The sequence below is a fragment of the Ursus maritimus genome, unplaced genomic scaffold (assembly GCF_017311325.1).
Source record: "Ursus maritimus isolate PB19 unplaced genomic scaffold, ASM1731132v1 scaffold_19, whole genome shotgun sequence".
Classification (NCBI taxonomy): domain Eukaryota; kingdom Metazoa; phylum Chordata; class Mammalia; order Carnivora; family Ursidae; genus Ursus; species Ursus maritimus.
The window spans coordinates 47746777-47766228 of NW_024424341.1; the positions used below are offsets into that span (position 1 = coordinate 47746777).

Below are 19452 nucleotides of genomic sequence, written 5' to 3' on the forward strand. Positions count from 1 at the left end.
GTCACCATGAAGACCCATAATGTTAGGTTCCATCAAGGACAACGTGCGACCCCTGGGGCTGAGACACTGGAGATGGTAGTTCTAAAAACTACACAGGGGATCCCAATGTGAAGCAAAACCTGAGACCGAATTTTCTAAACATTCTTGTCAGAATTTCCTGTAGATACAAACCGTTGAGGTTCCTACAGAAACAGACTCTGGGGACCCACCCTCGGATATCACAAATCCCTGGGTCTGGATGAAGCCCGTAGTGTACTTTTAACAACCATTGAGGTTGCTGTTCCCAGACTTTGTTTCCAGTAGCCCTAGTCCAGAGACAGCAGAAGAGCACACCCGAGTCCCTTCTACCAAACCATCCTATGTCAGTACAAATACTGCCATTCCCAGCGAAGGCGACTAGCAGCTCCACGGAGATGAGATTCTCTGCTCATCCCCAGCAAGTGGGGAAGGGACTAGATGAGGCAGTGGTGTCTGTGCACGGCTGTTTGGGAGAAATGGTATGTGCTCATGCATCAAAGGGCTGTTCATTGAGCACCTACTACGTGCTTCACGTATAGGAGGCGGCCCTGGGCCCAGGACGCTGCTGGGAATCTTCCATATGTTATGCATGCTAATCTTTCTAAAGGTCTGGGAATTGGGTACTCTATGATCGTTTTCCCAGGAAGGTTTGCATACTGGGTGTGCCTTCTTGGGAGTAGAGATTCTCTTCTTTTCATGATCAGTAGTCTTAAAAATAATGTTGGATATGATGGCACATATATAGAGAGCAAACTGGGAGACAGGAAGGAAGGGTGGATCATTTGCACTTTGTCTTTGGTTATCATTAATGTGTGGACTATGAATGGACATCCCAGGAATGGAAGGTGGGATGCTCTGTGTCATCTTGGAAGCAGTGTTTTCACCAGAAAGGTGAAACTGACCAGCAAATTGTAAGTCCTTTGTTCTCCTTATCTGAGTCTGAGCCTCAGAAAGTGTGAATGCTAACTTGGGCCTCCCAGGAGATGGAGCTGCCAGGAACTCTGTGTTCTGAACCGTTCTGAGGAGGAAGGATCAGGAACTGGCAGAGGAGTGTGGAGGGCAGTTTTGTGGTCTCAGGTTGAATAACTGGCAGAATCTGAACTGACAATTTTCTTAGGCTCCGCAAGCCCCCTTTACGCAGAGGGACTATCTCCTATGGAATTCGGGGCAGCTGAGCTCTGTGCCCGCAATGTTAGGCCCGAAGTTTGAAACAGGAATCCAGGGGCGTCAGCAGGTCTGCAGGGACAGGTGGAGCTGATGGGCGCCTTAGGTGTTCGTGATTGCACAGGGTGATCAGGGAAGACCAACCCCTGTCCCCATGCGCTCTGGTGTCCTCTGCATTGTGGCAGGTGCCTGACTCAGGACCTCGGGGTTCACCTGTGTGCTTGCTCTGCACGTGTGAAGTTTTGGCCCTAGGAAGGGCAGACATGGGAGAAGGCATCCAGAACTCTGAACCTGATAACACCACCAGAGGGAGGACTGGTCTGTCGTAGCTCTGGTCCCAGCTTGCCTGAAGGGTGACCTCCGCATGCGGGCCGGGTTGAGGTTGGATTCAAGGCCGGTTCTTGGAGACCAGGGCAGGTGAAGGGAGGACATGTGCCTGTGGGTTTTGGCCCTGAGGAGGGCCGTGCTGCACGTCCTCTGTGGGCATGTGTAGCACGTGGTGGGAAAGTCGTGGGGAGCCGCGACGGAGTGAAATCTGGGGAAGTGAGAAGGAGTTGTGTTAGTTTCTTGTGTGCATGTGTGAAGGTGAGTGAGAGAGAGGCAAGAAAAGCTGTCACACTGAGTCCTGAGCCTGCGTTGCAAGCCAGTGAGCAAAGCGGTAGTGCTTGGTGTTAAAAGATGAAGTGATATGGGGCACCTGGGTGGCTCAGTCGGTTAAGCGTGGGACTCTGATTTTGGCTAAGGTCAATCTGGTGATGATCGAGCCCCAGTGTGGGCTCTGAGTTCAGTGCAGAATCTGCTTGAGACTCTGTCGTTCCTCTCCATCTGCCCGTCCCCTGCTCGCTCTGTCTCTCTCAATAAGTAAATAAAATCTTTAAAAGAGATGAAGCGATACACATTCAAATTTTCAAGAGTTAATTTGTCTCTTCAAATGACGAGGCATGCTCCACCTGTAGGACCTAGCGAGGAGGTTTTTATAGAGAGGATATGGAAGGAAAGCAAGGACACTGATTGAATATACCTAAAGCAGTTGCCTTATTTTTGGAAGGTCTAGTTGGCAGTAATTGCTTGTTCTTAAGTTCATTTTCTTCCACTCCGGCGCATTGACTGTGAAGTAAGTTGTTTGCTTACAGAGGCTACCGAGGCGTAAAGCCACTTGAGTCTAATGGTTTCCCTGTTGAATTTCTTTCACAGTGGAAACAGTTGAGGGATAGGTTGGTTGTTGTGGTTGTTTTTATCTATTTGCAAGGTTAGTTCAGCAATTGTCCACTCATTGTAAGAATGCACACTCATGATGGTGCAACAGCCTCATGCCCAGAACCCCAGTGAAGGCACATGTACAGATCAAAGATCCACTTTTCACGATGTGCTCGTAGCGGGAGAGTGATACGTTTAACTATGTAAGTGTATAAACAAGGAGGTGTTTCAACAAGGGTGTTATATTTCCTATTACTGTGGGGTATGGTATTTTAGGAATGGAGTAAATCCATTTCTACTGGTGTGAAACGCCACCCTCATACTACGTTGGTTAAGGAAAGCAATTTGATTCATAGTAAGTTAGATATGAGAATATTTATGTAAACATTGAACCAAGTGCGAAAATAGTTTGTGTTCTACAGTTTCAAATGGAACTTCACATATGCTCTGAAATTGCACAAGAAAGAGGGTACAGCTCAAACTGCTGAGCTCTTACGTCCAAGATTAAACTATTACTGATTGGTGGCAATTAAGAAGGATTTTATTTTATTTAAATATTTTGAACATTTATATTGTCTAATTTTTATTTTACAATTAAGTTCTGCCTATGTGTAGGTGTTTTCTGTCTCTACCATCACCAATTTTCACACATTTAGGAGCTCAAAAGAAAACTCTGCTCTTTGTATGTCTGAATTGCAGTGGGCTTGGTTGGGTTTTCTTTGGGGTCCAACAAGGTCAAAAGCAAGGTTTCGTGAGGGATTGGACTTTCTGTGCAGCCTCTAGCAGTGAATCTACTTCTGGGACCATTCAGATGTTGACAGCATCCATCTCCTTCTCCTGGTTGCCACGTGCCTCTCCATGTCACACCTTGTCCATAGTATCCCCAAAAAGAGAAAAATCAACTCTCGTTGACTCACAATTTTACCTGTAGTCCTTTACCGTATATTCCATTGAAAAGCTTACTGAGTATTTTATAAAAATAAGGGTATTGCCTCATGGACCGAAATTAGAAACTGTTGACAATTGTGAATCAAAAGCAAATCAGGGAATTAGTGAGGAGGAGAATGAATTAGTGACCTCCAAGAGAACTCCTGGAACTCCATCACCCCCAGCTCCACCCCTCCTCACCCGCCACCTCTATCCCCCATGGTGACCTGAATCTTGCATGACCTGTAGATACCGCGAACCCTAGCACTCTCCCTCCCAAATAGCTTCAGGCTTCTCTCCTGCTCTTCTACATTCATCTTGAGCACGTTAGACTTCTACACCAGTAAACCCCTCTTCACCTATTCAGAGCCCTCAGTTCAAACTTCCTTCCATTGTCCCTGACTCCATTCTTTCCTCCTCTCCCATGGTCATTTATCTCCTCCCACCACTCATTCTAATAACTTCAGCCCATTTATTGTGTCTTTTATGTCCACTACCCTCATGTCTCAGCCATCATTTATCAGAGTCCTTAGATTCCTCATGACCCTGCACCCGTTATCCCCAACCCTACACTCCCTAACACTTTCTCACGGGTCCTTAAACGCATCTGATGTCAGCTGTTCTCCCAGCTCCAATGATCCTCCACCCACAACACACGTGTGTCTTATGTTCCCCAGGCATCGGCTTTCTTGCCACCATTCATCTCTGGTTAGAGCACGAACCACCCCCAGGCCTCCACTCACAAGCAACTATCCCCTTCCACCCTTATGTTCTTTCGCCCTTCCCAGGCAGTAAGGTTTGTCTGCCTTTACCCACCATTCCTTGCCTTTGAACTCTCTTTTGCCAATGAATTCATCACCCATAATCCCCTTCCTTCCACATGATTTCCTTCACCCTCTTATTCCCTCAGGACATCTATTGCCTCATATCCTTTTTTTTTTTTTCTTAAAGACTTTTTTAAAAGACTTTATTTGAGAGAGAGCCAAGAGAACCCAAGCAGGGGGAGCAGCAGAGGGAGAGAGAGAAGCAGGCTGCCAGCTGAGCAGGGAGCCCTGTGTGGGACTTGCTCCCAGGATTCTGGATCATGACTGAGCTGAAGCAGGTGTTTAACTGACTGAGCCGCCCAGGCACCCCTGCCTCATATCCTTAATATCCCTGCATGGTCCCACTCCCAACCTTCAGACCTGTGCGTGCGCAATCCCTCAGTGACAGTTAACTCCCTAGTGCCCAGGCCTGTGGAGGTTACACAGCGTGCCTCAAACCTGCGCAAGTCCTCCTCCTCAGTGCCCGTACTTGTAACCTCCTTGGGCAAAGGATCTCTGCAGACGAGTCCAGCCGAAATGAGGTCGTACTGGATTCAGGTAAACCCGAATTCAATGCCTGCTGTCCCTAATGAGACGAGGGAAATGAGACACACACACAACAGTGTGTGGTGATGAGGGCAGAGACTGAGCGATGCAGCTGCCAGCCGATGAAGGCCGAGGAGAGCTGACGGTCCCCAGAAGTGAGAAAGAGGGAAGACTCAATTCTTGAGATGAAGTGTGGCCCTGCCAACAGGTTGGCTTCAGGTTTCTAAGAACCTCCCCGAACTGTGAGACAGTAATTTTTCAGGTTGTTCAGCTCCCATAGAAACCCCACCGTCACAAACGCCCAACAAACAAACACAACAGCCTCTCCTTAAATGCCTTTTCTTAACCTACTCCAAATGTAATGATTACTTCATATAGACTTTGTCACTTTGAAGACCATGCGGTGAACCCCTAAAAGTCTAAGACCAGCAGGGTCAATTGATATAATCACTAAAAAAGAAACAGAATTGCCTTTTATAGATCCCCGAATTATGCCTTTGTCCAAGCTGTGTGTGATATAAACTTTTCATATTCACCAGAGATCTTTACAAGATTAGCAAGTACGTCTTTTTTTGCCCTCCCTGAACATACATTCAAGTTCATATATGCACATTTCACATGAATTTAAATATACTAAGTTTCTTCTGAATGTCACGTTTCAAATGAATACCATCTCCGTAGGATGGATTGTGCAAAGTTGGTAAGCTGACCCACCACTTCCCTGCTGCCCTAAACTGAATTTGCCACTCTGCACCACAGCCCCTCATTATTCTGTACGTCCATTGTTTTCTTCAGCTTCTTGAATGACCATCATATTTGCTTCCTTATTGATAAAATTGTCCAAAGTCCCATGCCTGCTTGACACCTGGAAATCTTCATTTGTCACGTGAAAGTTACACAGTCAAATATTTCTCTATAATTTACAGACTGTTTTAGCACGCTAACATTTCGTTAACTGCATAGACTCTACTTTCTCCTTTAAACATTAATAAATTTGAAAGCTACAAGTCCACAATACAAGGCAATCCCTTACATTCCCTTAAATTGCTATTACAGTTTGCTTTTAATTGGGCAGGGCTCTCGTCTGTCTGTCTTGGTCACTACTTCTGTAATGTGTTGAATAATAGAGCTTAGGCTTGGCAGGGGATGAATGATAAATATCTGAACGTTGTTAAAACCCAGAATTTACATCTCTCTCATTATATTGAGGGACTTGAGTCCTATCCAGTCCTAGCAGAGCCCAGGTAGACTGAGTCATGACTCATGAGAAGAAAGGGGCAGACAGTTGGGAAACAGGCAGCAGAAATAGTGCAGGGATGGTCACCATCACCCAGCTGGGGTTATTCCCAAGAACACTGCACACCTGGCAGCTGGAGGGGAGCGTGTTCGAGGATACAGAAAGCTCCGCACGACAAGAATGTTCTGGGTGACTGTGGTCCCTGGGGATCTGGGAAAACCCACTTTCTATGAACGTGTTGGACCCCTGCTGCTTTTGCCTGGTCAGCCTGAAAAACCAGGAGCCGCTGGCCCAGACCATTCCAGCCTCCCGAAGGTGTGCACTCAGGCAATAATAGCATGCACTGTGATTTCTCCTTGAAATGTAGCAGAACAGTATCCAAAATCTTTCTTCTTTGTGACGTGTAAGCTGTTCGATTTGGCCTCCCATGCTTAGGAAAAGCAGATTAATCCTGTATATAGCATCCAATAAGGGAGCATAGAGGGCTCCATGTACTTGGGAGTTTGATCTTTCGCTTCTGCCCACCTGCAGTTCGGGACTGACCGTGTTCCCTGAAGTGCACGCAGGGGGCGGTGGTGCCACCAGACGGCCCTGCCCTCTTCGTGAGCGCTAACACAAGTTTGCATCCAAGATCACTGAGACAGTTTTCCAATCCTAGACCTGCCATCATCTGGGTGACCTCCTTTATTTACCAATTTGTGAAGATTTTATTGACAGAGGAGACAGTGAGAGAGGGAACACAAGGGGAGTGGGAGGGAGAAGCAGGCTTCCCGCTGAGCAGGGAGCCCAATGTGGTGCTCGATCCCCGGCCCCTGGGATCATAACCTGAGCTGAATGCAACCTTCACAGCTGAGGCCACCCAGGCGCCCCAGGGTGACCTCCTTTAGAAAGAAGCAGCAAAGGAGTTGGCTGTGGTCCGGTGTTTGAGAATCAGGTCTGTGGACCTCCCTGGTCCCAGTGGAGAGAAAAGTCAGGTACAACGGTAAAGGAGAGAGAAATTTCTCAGGATTTCAACTATACTAGAAATGTTACTCCTATTGTCAAGTGTCCCGAGGCTATTCTGCTGGTTTCCAGATGACGGCTTATGCACCTTTGTTGCCAGATTCCTGTTGGAAATATGAGGCAGGAGTTATAGGGAGCATGTCAGCTGAGAGCCAATAGTTTCCATTTACTTACTAGTTCCTACTCAAAGGAAATTACTAAAAAAGGTGCTTTTGTTTAGAGGCTTCCAGAGTTTACCATAGTAGCCTTTATATAACCATTTGCATGGATCACTGGTATGGACACTGTACATGCATTGATTTTTAAAATCTTAACAAGTCTTTAGTAAGGGCCCATACATCGCTTTCATTTTCAGAGGAAAACAAAGGAGGCACAGAATGGTAGCCTGTACGTGAACATGCAGACACTGCGTAAGGGGCGGAGTGCTGGGGTGGGGCAAGATGATCTTCTTAGCTGTCCTAGCTAATAAATTATGACACTGGGCTTGTCATAAATTAGATCTCTATTTAGTGTTGCCTTCCTATACCCTGACATTTTAATTTAGATTGAGAGATTTTTTTCAATAATTCTGGTTTTCACAGGTTTTTTTTCCTTGTATAAATATTCTACAGGCCAATATCGAGTATGAAAAATGATTTGGGGTTCTTATTACGTTAGGTGAACTCTGAGTATGATAGAAAAAGACTCTCCCCCTGTGACTAACCTGGTTTTAAGGAAAACAGAATGACTCCCTTATCAGACAGGACTTCTTTGCTTGTGTGCCAGTGCCAGCTGCAGTGTCAGGTGTCCCAGTGAGTGACCAGTAATATCATCACTTATGAAACCATTGACTGATACCCTGACTATGAAACTTCAGTCATGGACATAACAGTGTGTAGAAATGAATGTTTACTATTTTCAGATCACGTATGTTCTATTCACACCTGAGATTAATGAAACTATGCCAAAAGTGAGACAGGTGAAATCTTGTGCATGGTAGAGAGTTGTTGAGAAATTCATGTTGAGCTTAGGCTGGATACTAAAATATTTGTAAACCAGGAAAATGTCACAACGTGCATTTGATCCCTGACAGCTGTCTCTAAACACACGATGCAAAGTTTAATGCCTTACTCTCAGTTCAGCAGTCTCTCCATCATCAGACAGCAGGTGTTCTAGGAGACACAGAATCAGTGTCTCCCTTACGCACACCATTACTCCATAGTTAAAAAAATGTATCTGTGTTAGAAACTGTCCCTCAGAGGCTGTTCTCTGTAGGATTACGGGATTCCGAGAGACCCACCTGCTCATCATGACAAGCCAGGCACCCTGCAGTAATCCTACGTTGGTTACGGCAATGTTGCCTGACACTGATTTTCTGTTTCCCAGGAAGATATGGTGCACCGTGTTGCACATACGATGTGATGTCACCCCCATAATACCCCGCGCGCTGGGCACTAGGTGTCCTGTAATAACCAAGAGGAGGTGGACACCACGCCCCACCTATCGGCCTCATCTTCTGTTTCCCTATTGATTGGGAAAAAATGTTCGTATTCTACAGGAGTGAAGTAGGGAGGAACAGAAAAATACAGAAAGGAAGGGTAAATTAGTAGTTCTGAGAGTTTTTGTTGTTGTGCCTACATTTTTTTAAACAGGATAATGTTTGATTTTTTTTAAAAGATGTTATTTGAGAGAGAGCACAAGCAGGGCAGGCAGAGGGAGAAGGAGACTGCCCACTGGTTTTCAGGGATGGGATGTCTCAGGTCCATGATGTTTCCTGTCTTTGCACAATTCCATTTTTTACAACTTGAAACCTGTTACTTCTCTACCTCTGAGGTGTCCTGCCCAATGGGCTTCTTTTCATTGACATGTTGCCTTATTTTCTTGTTCTACTGAAGGCTGGCTCTCTGAATATTTCTCTTCTACATCACAGAAGCCCCTGTCAGTTCTCACTTCTTTCTCCTCAGGCTTTTTACGTGCCCTGAACAATTTTCACCATGAAGTAATGACCTAAAGCTTCTGAGGTTTGTGTTGGGAGTGGATCAGCTTTGACGCCAAGATTCCTTTTGGAGTTGGAGGTCAAGTTCTGGATATCAAAGAGGAGGGACCGCCTGTAGTGTTAGTGGGCATTGGAAATTCGGGCTGCTCTGTGTAGACTGGGATTAAAGAAACTGCACATGTAATCCAGTTGAGGTCAATGGCCCCAATAAAGTGCAAAATTCTGAAAAAAGCAAGTACTAAGGGGGAATTTGCTCCACCAGATTTTAAAATGCTCTTTGGAGAGTGAATGAGAGCATTACTGAATACCAAACAGAGGTGTTATAGGGAATAGAATAAAATCATTCCATAACCGGAAATCAGTTCTTAGTGACACTACCTTTAAAATCATATGACAAACTTGATTTAATAAAGACTTAGTTTTTACAATAAGAATCAATGTAGATATCTGAAAATTGGAGATCTATTAATAGATACTACATGCATTGAACTGAAGGCCAGCTGTATACCAAATAATTGCTCTGCAGCATTCAGTATAAACGAGAGAAAAATGCTTACAATTCAACAGAGGAAGCAACCTAGAACTTTGGCTTTGTGATCAGATGGACGGTTTCAAGTGTGGTTCCAACAGTTGTACCAATGCAACATGGCTTTTTTGGGCAAATATTTCAAATACTTCTGAATGAGAAATAAGTTCTATTCTTTACTATTATATACGCATCATGACTCCCTCTCTACAGAAACATACACTCAGATTTTCTAGCTGTATAAATAAATATATACACACAGATATTGAGTTAAAGGTATGCATACCATTTTGTTGCTTATTGTGTTCTAGAACGTGATGCAGCTTTTCTCAACATTCATGTCCTCTATTTTAGAGAGATCTATTGTAGAGCTTTTTTTTTTTAAAGATTTGAGAGAGAAAAAGAGCAACAGACAGACAATGGGGGGGGGCAGAGGGAGAGGGAGAGCGACAAGCAGGCCCCCCATAGGCAAGGAGCCTGACTCCGGTCTCCATCCGAGGACCCTGGAATCATGACCTGAGCCAAAGGCAGACGCTTACCTGACTGAGCCACCCAGGCGCCCCTAGAGATGTTTTATTAGTAAAAATGGAATTAGGACATTCTTTAAAAGATCCATGTATTTTCTTATTGATTACCTATGTCATGATTCACTTCCTCCATATAAAGAATGTTGTGATTCCTGTTTCAGACAAATTTGTATATATTTCATTGAGTTGTAGAATGTGAACTGTAATTACTGCTTCAAAGGTGAATGAATTCGAAATTTTTATAGATACCGGACAGGAGCTCTTCCGCAAAGTTGCACTTATGTCCTATTTTATACATAGTGTTTCCTCCTGGCCTCACCAACACTCTTTATTACCACTCATTTTAATTTCATCTATCACGAGGCTAGAAGTCATGTCGTGTATTTATGTCTATTCTACTTACCAGCTGTGAAATTGGAGCAATTTTCATTACTGAATGTTCCAGTTATTCGATCAATTAACTTTTCCTATACTTAGAAAAATAAGCTTTAAATTGCAGAGCTATTTTTTGTCTTTTAATCCTGTTTAACAATTAAAATATTTTCTCCTTCACTAATTTTTATTTACTTATACATCTAAGAAAAATGCATATGCTCTTGATTATATTGTTCTCTCTCTACCGTAATTCTGATTTGTTTCTGGTGGAAGGCGTACACTAAGGCATGCTTCAAAATGCTATCTATTCTCATCCGTGTAGTCAAAATAGTCGAAGATGATGTTTAACTCTTTAGAAATTATTTGTATTTTTTCCCATTTCAAATAGTTTACATTAAATTTATGCAAATGAAACCATACCACTTACTAGACAGTGTATTCTGGAGAACACAGTAATTAGCTGTGTATTCCGAAGGGGCTCTTTCCTACTGACCTGCGTCTGTTTCGACTGTCTGGAGATTCTCCAGCTTCAACATCAGCTCTTCCCTGGCCCTCCTGCCTGCTGGACGTGCACACGTGACTCTTGCCATCTCTCACGATCGGGTTAGCCAATTCATTAAAGAAATCTTTCCCCTCTCTCTATGTAGAGATTTATAGAGAAATAGAGATTGCTTCCTATTTATCATATGCCTATATCTTCTTCTGTATCTATAGGTCTATGCAAATAGAGATACCGAAAATACAAAAAGAGATACATAGATATCCATTCTATTGTTTGTTGCCTTGGAGAAACCCAGATTTTAGCACCTGTACATTTTCTTCAACATCCAAGTGTTGAACATAACTCACACTAATAATTAAATATATATAATTTGACAAACTTCCTTCCCATGCGCTTCTTACAAATTCTTTTTGTATTTTCACAAAATCGAAAACACAGGAAAAAGTTAAATCCTAAATTCCCCCTGAAATCTTACACATGTACGTGTGTCATGGTTCAATTTATGTAGTCGTGGTATGTTATAATACTAGGCCTTCTTATACAGGCATTCCTTCTTTGGGGTTCTTTTTAAACAGCTTTATTTGCATTGAATTTAAGTGCTGTATAATTTATCCACTTAAAATGTACAAACGGTAGGCTTTTAAGTGATTCACACATAGGTGCAAGCAAACCATAGTCAATTTTACAATGCATCACCTTCCCCATCCCCATCCCCATCCTCTTATCCCTGTGGCTAGGAAACCACTAACTGCTTATTTCATTTTTTCTCAGTCTCACTGAGATATAATTAACATTAACATTATATTAAGTATATATTGCAAAACATAATTATCACCTCAGAGTTCTAATTTTTCATGTGGTGAGAATTTTTAAGAGCTATTCTCTTAACAACTCTCAATTGTATTGTTAATTATATCAAGTATACACTGTATATATACACCACATTCTCTGCTCATCTGACAATGGACAAGGAATTTTCCATTCTTTTGGCTATTATGCATAAAGTTGCATGTTTATTTTTCACCTATTTCTGAATTTTCTAGATTTGTACCTCTGACTTCTAGTTTCATGAAATAGCGGTTGGGGGGCACCTGGGTGGCACAGCGGTTGGGTGTCTGCCTTCAACTCAGGGCGTGATCCCGGTGTTATGGGATCGAGCCCCACATCAGGCTCCTCCGCTGAGACTGCTTCTTCCTCTCCCACTCCCCCTGCTTGTGTTCCCTCTCTCGCTGGCTGTCTCTATCTCTGTCAAATAAATAAATAAAATCTTTAAGAAAAAATGTATTGTTACTCATACATTCCTCCTCTTTCACAGAATTCAAGGGTATAACCCATTCTTTAGAACAAAGCAGAGAAGCAAAAACCTTCCCTGTCTAAATAAACAAACACCGTCACAGTTATAAAATATGCTGACAATCATTTTATAAAAAAGAAATACGGGGAGTAAATCCAGATACATTCCTGAGAAACTAGTAAAAAAAACCTTATGATTAATTTTTCGTGAAGTAAAATTCCAACAGCAACGGGACATTTTTGTCACTAGGGGAATTTTACTATCTACATCACTTCTTACACAGCACATGCCCACGTCACATCAGAACTTTTGATCTAAGAAATAAGAGCTGAGCCTCAGAGCAAACTTATGACAACGTCACAGGAACTTCTTACTATATGAGACAAAATTAGTAAATGATGCACTTACTAAGAAGCCAAGAAATGAGACTTTACTACAGGCTGCCGGTTACAAATGAAGTAAATCCCGCATAACATTACTGTATGTAGGAAATCTAAGGACATACAGAGACATTACCTTATTTCACCACCGAGGAATGGAACGCATGGAGGGGAAATGTCGTCTTCTTGTTAATACAAAGGAAAATGAACATACGGAGTGAAATAAAGGATTGTATTTTCTCCTGTTAGGGAAGTGCTCTGTTGCCTGATGACATTACTGAGTCTCAACTGTTTACGATTAAGACTGAAGCCTCCAGAAAACTAGAAAGCATGAACCAGAAACACGTGATGTCTGCCTTCAGTGTTGCGGAGATTCCTGAGCCAATCCCCAGTATGCCCCACACAACTCGGCACACTTTCTCCCAGGAGGCAAAATGGAACTTAGAAGAGACTTAGCGCAGAGGCCCTCAGGACTACAGAGATTTCTCAAAAGCCCTCAAAGCAATGGAAAAGCTCTCCGATTATGGAGGCCCTCCCACACCCCGGAACCCTCACTGTGGCTATGATGGACCATCACTGGAGCTGAAGCAGAAGCCTTCGAGAATATGAAAGCATGACAATACTGTGAAAAGATGTCCTTCTGTGAAGGACGGGGCACTACACCTGGGCTTCTCCAACTGATTTTCATTCCAGCAGAGCTACTGGAACCGCATTTTAAGCTCTATCTTCCTCCTCCTTCAGACTTGGACGTCCTCAGTCATCAGCTTCATTCATTCCCACCTACTTGCATCAAAGCCTGCTGTCTTGTTCCTCTTCTCATCCCACGGTTCCTTCCTCTGCTCCAAAAAGGAGACCAAATCAGGCTTGGACACAGTGAGACCTGCTTAATAGAGAAACAGAATATAAGTATGGCTCTGGATTCTTGCAAGACACTACTGGGCTAAGTAGGGTAGAGAGGACATTGTAGAATTCTAGAAGATGATTTCCCCAACACTGTTCACCAACAGCCCCTAGAGAACATGCAGGAGTTTCAAACACTCACTTCCTAACTTGCACTTCCAAGTTCTACCGAGACAATAAGGTGGCGTAAAAATTGGAGTTTAAACGCAGGCAGTAGCGCTCCACACCACGCCAGGTTCAGAACTACCGCTATTCCACAGAAATGATGTGACCCTAAGGAAGCAGAAGCTAAAGCTGAAAAGGAAACACCAGGAAGATTTTTGTCTCCATCTACAAATCCTTACTTTTCTTCCTTAGTGCAGTGACCTGAATTCCACGTGCAAAGAGGAATCAACCAAGAGACAGTCTTGAAAGGAAGAACGAAACCCCGAGTGTGGACTGGGAAATCTGGAAAGAGTCATCCTCACCCAAGAGCAGGAAGTGTCCGTAGTTCTCCAGCATCACGTCCCTGTACAGTTCCCGCTGCGTGTGGCTCAGGCATCGCCACTCCTCATGGGAGAATTCTATGGCCACGTCCCCGAATGTCAGCAGTCCCTGCAAGACATACCACCGTCACCAAGTGGCCATCAACAGAGTTCACAGTGGTCCCTAAGATCAAGACGGAGTTAGTGTCACCAGCTAGACCCCATCACCTGAGCTTCAGTGCTTACCACTGTACCCCCCAAATTAGATCCCACATTTTACTTCACTTCTTCTGTCCACCTTATCCTTTACTTCAGCCAGAACACCCCGTGGGCAGAGTCTCCTGCGGGAAAAACAGAAACTATCCAATGAAACGTAATGACCGCCCAGCGGAAGTGCTTGGGCTAACCCAGTTTGAGGCAGAGGGACCCGGATGTAACCCATGGAGTGATCTAGTTACCTTTACCTCAATATAAAGCTAGTACTACGAACTATGGAGAAGCAGAAACCTCATGTACTGAATGTTGCAAAGGGATCAGGTTTGAACTCAGGTTATGATCCTGGAGTTCACTGAAAAGGACACACAGGTCCGATATAGAGAAGACGCTACACCAATGTTCATAGCAGGTGTCAAACGTGAGAAAATGATGGAAACAAAAAGTTATCCCCACAAAATCAATCTAACCATTTACATTTCATGCACCCATCCACACATGTAGGAAGTAGTTAAATACACATGAGACATGATAGAGTACAAATTGTCATGATAAGTAATTCAAGAACCATTTTCAATGACGTCACATTTATAAATCACTTTGTGGATGATGCTGCTTCTGGATTTTATTCACATGTTATCAACACAAACACAGAGAATGATACACATAAAACAGCTATTATTTAGGAGTCTGCTATGATGAAGGATAGAGGCAGAAAAATGTTCACCTTTAACTCAGAAGGCTGACCCACAGACGGCATAGCTCTGCTAAGAGTCAAATACATGCTACTTGTTATCTTACGGTCTCTTAACTGCCTGTACATTTCACCGATATTAACATCGAACAGAGAGAAAGCATCGGACAGATCGGGCAAAAGTAACAAGCACAAATTCAAAGAAACTTTTCTGATCTTATACTCGGTGCACCTACCCTCCCCCTTGAAGATTATGCATAAAACCACGCGCTTCATGCAGCCAACGTGCAGCTCTTTCTGCCCACAGCTCCTGTCCGCGAGCTACTCAATAAACCGACTCTCGGGCACCATAACACATCTCAAGAATTCGTTCCTCACCATCATGCTCAAGGATCCCACAACAGAGCATTTCATTGATGCTTTTTGTCAATCATTATCTGTGATATAATTCAGGGTTTAAGACACTCAAACATGTTAATTAGAGAATTCTTGTTTTCTTCATCTGAAAATTCACTGAAGGAAATAAGGCACCTGGGTGACACAATGGCTCAGGTGTCCAACTCTTGATTTTGGTTCAGGTCATGGTCTCGGGTCCAGGGACCACTCAGCACAGAGTCTCATGAACTTCTCTCCCTCCCCTCTGGCTCTACGGGATCACCTCTCCCCTCTCACACAACACACTAGTTCTCTCACTCACTACATAATAAAAAAATAATACTCTTTTTTTTAAATGAAGAGAATGTCTACCACTTGAGTGTGGAATAAAGTAAAAACTCACAGGATGGCCATATGACTGACTTAGATCCCCCAGGCCCAGGAGACAACTACCAACTAACACGAAGGTGAGAGTCTTCATTTGTGCAGTGGAAACTCGCGGAATGGGAAAGTCTTTCGAAGACATTTTTCATGAAAGAAATCGTTCTCATTAAACGCCAGGGAAGGACCCGCGGCAGAAGAGCTGCAGTGTGACTGTGAGAAGGTACTGACTATAAACTCTTCCTGTAGGGGAGCATAACAGAAGTCTCTGAGGGGATTTCCTATGTTCAAGAGGATCCTGGAGGTCTGGCTATGGTCAAGCTAAGGCTGCTTTTGCCTCCAGCAAAGCATTAACACTAAGGCACCTGGGAATTCCTTGAGGAAACTCAATCTTTCCAAGTGCCAAGTATCTATCTGTGTCAAATAAATAAATAAAATCTTAAAAAAAAAAAAAAAAGAAAGAAAGAAAGAAAGAAAAGAAACTACAAGCAAAGAGAAACTCAATGGAAAGAAGATTCCAGGTGAAATGGGATGGTTTCTGCACATCACCCAGTATATCCGTCCAAGACCCTTAGGAAATAAGAAGGACGTTTGAGCCTTACAGGGGGAGCTATCTGGCAGAGACTCAAGCCATTACAAGAAGTTAATATCAGCTGCAATGGAACGTTGATCATCGGCCCCTAGGCACATTGAAGGACCTGTTGCTTGGTGTTGAGTAAGGGACAGGTGGGGCTAGGGAGGGGTGGACAGCTACGGGGCTAAGTGACCAGGGTCACCAAAAATCCCAGGAAAGAGGGACATAAAGAAAACAAGAGCCAAGGGAATGTGATGAGACCACCTCGTTTGTTTTAAACACCAGAGATGACATATTCAAAGGAGAAGTAATCATGCTGCTATCAGCAGTGACCTCAAGGAGATTGAAGGCCCCTGGTCAATTTTCTACAAAAGACCAACCATAAAGGCGTTAGGTAGCAACCATTCGGGACCCCGCTCACTCTAGAAAGCTTGCTTTCTGTTCTCACCTTCACGTGATAAACTATCACTGTCTCCTTTTGTGCCTGATACTCATTCTGCTACACCACACAAGAACCCGGCACCACGTGTTCCTTCTAGAGGCCTCCTTTTAGGCAAACTGGCTTGAGTGCTGGAATGGGGGAGGGGCCGGTGACTCTCTGCCTGAATGCAGACAGGCCCAGGAGCGACCCACCCCCAAAGAGCCATAGGTCCTAACTCACCAATGGGCTACTTACAACCAGATTCGGTTCCCAAAAAGGGAAGATTCCATCTGTCCCCAGACTGCCTCATCTTCCCCTTTAAAACCAGGCCCCACCCACTACCTCCTGGCACTAGGCCTCTCTGGTGTCCTCCCCATCCCCGCTCCCTTGCTGTGCATTCAGTGAGCTTCTGGCTCCTTTGTTCTGCCTCGGCTGAATTCTCTCACTTCCCCTGGCAGTGGCCCATGCCTGCTCATCACCCAAAATCCCCATCTGCTCAAGAGACACCCCATTTAGGGACCACATTCTTGTACCCCTAAACAGTAAACCAGCATGTCAATTATATTATGAGAATACAGTCGATTTATACAAACTTCAACCACATATACTTTCCCGGTCTGGTAACACCTAGTCTATTTTAGATACATTCTATAGGATATGAACCCCCTCTTTTTTCAGAGAATATTCCAAGTGATTCTGGATATCGTATCATATTCGCTGTTTATCTGTGCATTTTCTTACTTCTGGTCTACACAGACGGATAAGGCACCTAGATGGGGCCTAAATAAGACCATTTTCCATCACTGATATCCCAGGACCAGACCCCTTCAGCAAGAGGAATCTTTAACTCAACACCTTCCCAAGCATCTGTCACCAAGGGACTATTTGCAATACTGGCAGGCAGGTCTTTCATTCAAAGTGAAAACCGTTGATGACCTACTCTAAGCCCGGTTGGAGAGAAGGGATAGAAGGCTCTGGTTCGGGGCGCCAGGGTAGTGCAGCCATTCAGCTTCTGCCTTCGGCTCAGGGCGTGATCCTAGCGTACTGGGATCGAGACCCGTATTGGGCTCCTTCACTGGGAGCCTGCTTCTTCCTCTCCCACTCCCCCTGCTTGTCTTCCCTCTCTCGCTGCCTGTCTCTCTCTGTCAAATAAATAAATAAAACCTTAGGAAAAAAAAAAAAAAAGCCTCTGACTCATAGGGGAGAAGGGTTCTAAAGACCGAATTTGAGTATCATGTCTGAAAAGGTTTAAAAACTGGGTGTAAACATAGAGCAGAAACATCAGAACTAGAAAAAAATCAATATTAACAATTTCTAAATGTAAGGAATTTCTCGAGAAAAAGACAACAGGGCCTCAGAACTTGCACACCAGACTTACCTGAGAACTGGCCATTTCTTCTTCACCAAATCCTCTAGACTTCTGGCTCAGAAGGATCCCAGGAGAAATCACAGCTGCACCAGGAGAAAATGCCTTTAAAGCCCCCAACAGGGCGTCTCCACCCGCAAAGGTCTTGCCTGCAGGCAGGACTTTCAAATGCACAAAAACGCCCACTTTCCTGCCCTTTGTGTCAGGAGCTATTCAGAAACAATGAATTCTTCCTTGGAGACCAATATTGGAGTTTCCTTCTCTGGTTCACAGGGCCTCCCCCACCACAGACACACACAAGGGCTAGACCAGAAAGAAGAAAGGTGTCCTGCATGAACCTGATGCTTCCAGATTCCTGTGGCAGCGCCCGTGCTACCTCTCCTTGAGCCAAGCCTGCCCTCTGGTTAAGCCTGTTTAACCCTGGCTTCACCTAGAATCGCCTGGAGCATTTAATGAAAACATCACAGTTGTTTCCCCCCTCACAGATTGACAGAATCTGGGGTGGGGGACACGGGATTTGATCCCTTCTTGAACCTACTGGGAAGCATTTGGGGAGGTGACCAGGCAAAAAGCACTAATCGGGGCTGTGGTTGTTATTCCGATTTAATCCTCGCCTTTCTCCTTCTTTCTGCTACAGGGAGGAAGCCACCCACAAATGGAGCTTTCCCTTAGAGATGCAAATGTCTGCTAAAAAATACCCAGCCAGGTTTCAGAGCTCTTTTTGGTCTGCTATTTCTTCTTATTCTCCTTCTTCTCCTCCTTCTCTGCCTTCTCCACCTCCTCCTCCTCCCCCTTCTCCTCCTCCTTTTTCTTCTTCTTCTTCTTTTTAAAGATTTTATTTATTTATTTGAGAGAGAGTGAGAGAGCAGAGACAGGAAGAGTAGCAGAGGGAGAGGGAGAAGCAGACTCCCCACTGAGCATGGAACCCACCATGGGGTTTGATCCCAGGACCACGACAGAGCCAAAGACAAGCACTTAACTGACTGACACATCAAAGCACCCCTGACTGCTCATTCTCTAAAATACCAGACGAAAAGGATCCTTATGCTAACGAGACATATGTTGGGGTGACAACATGTGCTCCGTCAGTAGGTAAATGGTTACTTTCATAACTGCCACTGACTTTTCCAAAGGGAATGTACGATGTTCACTCCCATCAGCAATACATGAGCATTCTAATTCCTCAACATGTTCCCTGAAATTTGGTGTGAACCTTTTTCTTTATCTTTCCCATTCTAGAAAATACAGGGTCATTTCTCTCTGCAAAAAATGAAGCGGTCTTCCTACAGCTGTCCTGGTGACTGAACTGAAACCACGTAAACACATAAAGCTAAACAAAATCAAAATGGCTACATTAAAACGTCAGCAAGCCTTGGTATTAAATCCTTTTCCCTCTCTTCTCCAACCTTCCACTCTCCCCTTCTTAGCCTTTCCTTTCCAGCACTGGGTCCACCCTGAAAAGGTGATGGACACAGCTGGCTGCACAGACATAATTCCGGGTGGAACCGGCTAGATCCTGTAGGGATTTCCCGACAAATACCCCAGCCCTGCCTCTGGGGGGCTTGCAGTTTTGAAGGCCCTGACCTGCTGC

At 44.3% G+C, this 19452-nt stretch overlaps 1 protein-coding gene and 1 long non-coding RNA gene across 2 annotated transcripts in view; both read right to left on the reverse strand.

Moving 5' to 3' along the window:
• The window catches only part of LOC103657337 (zinc finger protein 91-like), a 686132-nt gene that overhangs the window by 558998 nt on the left and 107682 nt on the right, over window positions 1-19452 (reverse strand). The window lies entirely within an intron of this gene.
• On the reverse strand, window positions 12687-15261 carry LOC121103359. The gene is made up of 2 exons (XR_005835528.1): window positions 13841-15261; window positions 12687-13353 (listed from the first exon to the last, which is right to left on the reverse strand). It is a non-coding gene; the product is annotated as an uncharacterized LOC121103359 (long non-coding RNA).